This window comes from Sciurus carolinensis, chromosome X, assembly GCF_902686445.1.
Source record: "Sciurus carolinensis chromosome X, mSciCar1.2, whole genome shotgun sequence".
In the NCBI taxonomy this organism is placed as follows: Eukaryota; Metazoa; Chordata; class Mammalia; order Rodentia; family Sciuridae; genus Sciurus; species Sciurus carolinensis.
This window is the reverse complement of record NC_062232.1, coordinates 72121155-72125866: the sequence shown is the minus strand read 5'-3', so window position 1 is coordinate 72125866 and position 4712 is coordinate 72121155. Positions and strand designations below refer to the sequence as shown.

At 27.5% G+C, this 4712-nt stretch overlaps 1 non-coding gene across 1 annotated transcript; it reads right to left on the bottom strand.

The window, feature by feature from the left end:
• Positions 1-1427: 1427 nt before the first annotated feature.
• Positions 1428-1572, bottom strand: LOC124972765 (U4 spliceosomal RNA). The gene has a single exon (XR_007106541.1). It is a non-coding gene; the product is annotated as a U4 spliceosomal RNA (small nuclear RNA).
• Between the last annotated feature and the right edge of the window lie 3140 nt (positions 1573-4712).

Here is a 4712-nt window from a genome sequence, read left to right as displayed (position 1 = left end):
GAAAAGTAAAGTCTAATTAAATTCTGAAGAGTACCTTTACAGGAGCAGTTTTGAGAGAGATTGTATACAAAACAGCAAGAGATCCACATGAACACATAAGGACCCTGGATTCTATAAGGTAGGGCTTTTGCTAGTAGATGATGCTTCAGAGATGACCCTTAAGTCTAACATGGTATAACCCTCTTACAAGCTGAGTTGCCAGTGTTTGGAAAAGTAGCTAAAATTGCAGCCCTTTCACAAGATATGTTCTCAATATTTGGAAAGGCAGCTAAGAGAATATAGTTTACTACAGCCAAAATGTTGAAAGTGTTTGTCAAATTTTTGAATACCAGTAGTTGAAGTCAGTAACTCACATATGGTTTCTGATAAGATGACATATTCTTGAAGGGATGAGAAAGTATACTACACGTCTTTGTTATAGCAAAACACATAATTTGCATGACAGTCTATGTGCTTAGAATAATTTCAAAACTATGAAACAGTGGTTATTGGTTTAGAAGAACGACTTATCTATCATAATCAACCAAAAGGATGGGAGCCATGGAATCGAATAATTTGGTTTAAATAGTGGGAAATTTAATAATAGATTATTGTTTAAAAATTTTACATTATATATATATATATATATACATGTATATACATACTTATGTTTAACATGGCATTGTGTTGTTTCTAAGATGATTGTCAGTGTGAGCTAGTTTAGACTGATGTGATCTATACACATATAAATTTAAATACTCAACTTATTAATCCATAAATAAAACTTTACAAGGAATTTGAACACTACATTTTCAATTTCTATATTATGACATTTACTATTGGATAAAATAAGTGAACCCAGTTATGGAATATGTTTCTGTGTATTCAATGCATGAGATATGTGGCATTTAAAATAGCACCATATAATGAAAAAGCATTAAATGAAATTTAATATTCCTTTATGGTAAATGCACTGTACACATTAATCATACAAGGAATGTACCTAAACATAGAAAAAGCTTTATAAGTAAACAGTCAATATTATGCTGAATGGGGAAAATCTGAAATTTTCCTTTCTAAGATTTTCAAACAAGAAAAGGATGGCCACTTTCACCATTTTTATGCAACATATTGCTGGAAGTCTTAGCCAGATTAATTAGGGAAAAGAAAAAAAGTGCAGCACAATTACTACATTTAATAAGAATTTATATATTAAATTGTTAAGAGAGTAAATTTCAAATGTTCTCATCATAAAAAATGGTGTTTGAGATGATGGATGTTAATTAACATTATTTTATCTTTACACTTTGTATACTATATCATAATGTCAATTTTTACCCCATAAAGATGTATAATTACAATTTGACAACTTAAAATGAAAATAATCAATGGTATGTTTACTACAATAAACCATTTAAATATAGAGGTACAGGTAGTGAAGGAATAGAGACAGATATATCATGCTAAAATAAATTAAGAGAAACCTGCTGTAACTGTATAAATTTTGCACATAATGGAGTTCAAGTTTTCAATTAGCAATAATCACGCCTCGGATAAACCTCATTGTCTACGATACTGCCACTGTGCAAAGCTTATAATGGGGTTCAAAACAGGGAAAATTATCAAGTTTTGGAGAGACATTAAATAATGATAAAAGAATAAATAATTCAAGGAGACACAACAGTCATGAATACTCCTACAAACAGAATGTCGACATATATTGGAAGAAAACTGATAGATCTATAAGAAGAAATAAATAAATTCATGATTATAATTGAAAAGTTCAACACTCTTCAATCAGTGATTTACGTATCCAAAGGCATAAATATGTTAAGATATAGTTGAACATATTCATCAACTGGATTTACTTGATATTTATGGAATACTTCATCTGACAACAGCAGAATGCAGATTCTACTCAAACTCACACAGAATATTCACTAAGGCAGACCACATTGTGCAATAAAATCAACCCTAACAAATTAGGGAAAAAGGCATATAAATTATATTCTGTTAACTCAGTGAAATTAAACTAGAAATAAATAACAGAAGAGGAGCAACTAAAAGATTGAAATTAAATAGCATATTTAAAATTTTTAAAAATGGGTTAAATAAGATGTTTCAAGGAAAATTTTAAAAAATGAGCTAAATTAAAATGAAAGTGCTAGTTGTCAGAAATTTTGCGACAATATAAAAGCAATATTTATTGTTACGATTATAGCATTTAATGCATATATTAGAAAAGAAAAGTAGTTTATAAAATAACCTAATATCCCACTTTAGAAAACTAAAGAATGAAGGAAATACCACAGTAATGCAATGAGAAGAAAATAAGATAAAGCAGACATCAATACAATTATAAATCAAAAACAAAACAAAATAACAAACTTGGTTCATTGAAAAGATCAATAAAATCAATATACTTCTAGTGAGGCTAATCAAGATAAAAGAGAGAAGAAACAAATGATTACCATAAAAAATGATGTAAAATAATGAGAGAAATACCATAAATATTAAAATGATGATAAAAAATAATTAAAAACTCCGCATCCACAAACTTGATACCTTAAGTAAGATTTATCAGTTCCTTGAAAAATGCAACACAGTTCACACAAAGAAAAATAATATCAAATAATCAAAGAAATAACTTTAATCAACAGTCAAAAATCTTCTAAAATGGAGAAATAAAATGGCTTGATTTTTTAAATTTTACCTAACACTTAAGGTAGAATATTATTTAACTATAATATCTACTAAAAATAGATACTGATGAAAATTTTGTATGTCACTTTATGAGGAAAGAATTATCATAATACTAACATAAAAATATTACATAAAGAAGAAAGGAATCAATATCTCTAATGAACATAAATGCAAAATTTATGACAAGGTATTAGCAAATTGAATTCAACAATGTGTAAAAATATTATAACACCATGGCTAAATGGAATTTATTCAATATATACAAGTCTAATTCAATATTTGACAATTAAGTAATATAATCCAATGCATTAACCAGTTAAAGAAGAAAAATGTATATCCATATCAGTAGATAGCAAAATTTTTGTTAAAATCCAGTATTCATTCATGATAAAAATTCTCAGCATATTAAGAATAAACCCAATGACCTTACCTCTAAACTTTTTTGCAATGTCTTACACATAAGTTTTTGGGGTACACCTCATACCCAAATCACTGCAACCAGGAATCAACAGAATAGAGTCTAAGGAAAAAAAAAAAAAAAAAAAAAACCCTCAAAATGTAATCAACTTATCTTTTACATAGGTGCAAAGACAATATTGTGTGAGAATGACTTTTAAGAGACTGAAGAAACAAGTCAAAGCCTGGGAGAATATTTTTATGAGTCATACCTTTTAAGAACATAAATACAAGATATAAAAAAATTAATACTAAATAATAACAAAGCAAGAAGAGACAAATCTCCCATGTAAAAAAATGTACAACTTGTGTGTAGATATTCCACATTCATGACAATGGATCAAAAATTTCAGTTTCTTAAACATAGGCTGTGCATATTAACTTCCCTTAAGAAAGGGAAGAATAGAAAGGGAAAGAATAAACAAAATGATCCTTAATTTAAAAAGGAAAAGAAATATCAGATAAACAGATAAAAATAATTTGATATAAATAAAAGCAAAACCATAATATAAATATTTATAATTATAGTGAATGTAATTATAGTGAATATAATTATAGTGAATGTAGGAAATTTGCAGTTGATAATGTCTATATTAAGAAACAAAGATAGATCTCCACTCATAAACTTAACTTTCAACTTGAGAAACCAAAATAGTAATAAAGTCAACTCAAGCCTATTAGAAGGAAGTAAATGATAAACTAGAGTGGAATAGGAAAATATAAAATAGAAAATAAGTAGCAAAAAGTAATGAAACCAAATTTGGTTCTTTAAAATATCAACAAATTTGACCTTTAATCTTGAATGACAAAAATGAAAGCAAAAATACTAAAATGAGTTATAAAAAAGACATCCTCATTGATGTTATAAAAATAAGTGGGTTAGAAGGGACTAGTATAAAAAGTGCAACCCAAAATTCAATTATCTAGATGAAATAAAAAAAGTCTAGAAGAATCAAATGCTGCAAGTGACTTAAGAATTTCAAATGTTAGTTATATTTAAATTGATTGAATAAACAATCATAAAAATCCTACAAATGAAGTACAGCATCAGATGACTCCACTGGTAAATTCTATCAGACCTATAAAGAAGAATTAACACCAATTCTTCACAGACTTCCCCCCCCCAAAAAAAATACAAGCCAGCCAAATCAAGCAACAAGTAAAATAAAAAAAAAAATTACACAACAATAACTAAGGTTTACCCAAGAAATGCAATAATTTAGTATTCAAAATACATCAATACAATATTCCATATTATAATAGAATGCAAGACAAAAAGCGTATCCTTTCAATATATGTAGACAAGGTATTTGACAAATAAATACAAATTCATGATGAAAACACTAAAATTTAGACTGAGAAGGAAAGTTACTCAACTTGAATAAGGACATATATTGAAATTCCACTGGTAACCTTATATAAAATGATAAAAGTCTGAGTTCTTTCCCTCTAAATCAGGCACATTACATAGGTTTCTCTTGTCATCACTTCTATTTGTCATTATCTGGGAATTTATTTTCAAAGAAATCAGGCAAGAAAAATGAATTAAAAAATAAATTTAGGAAGAAAATAAG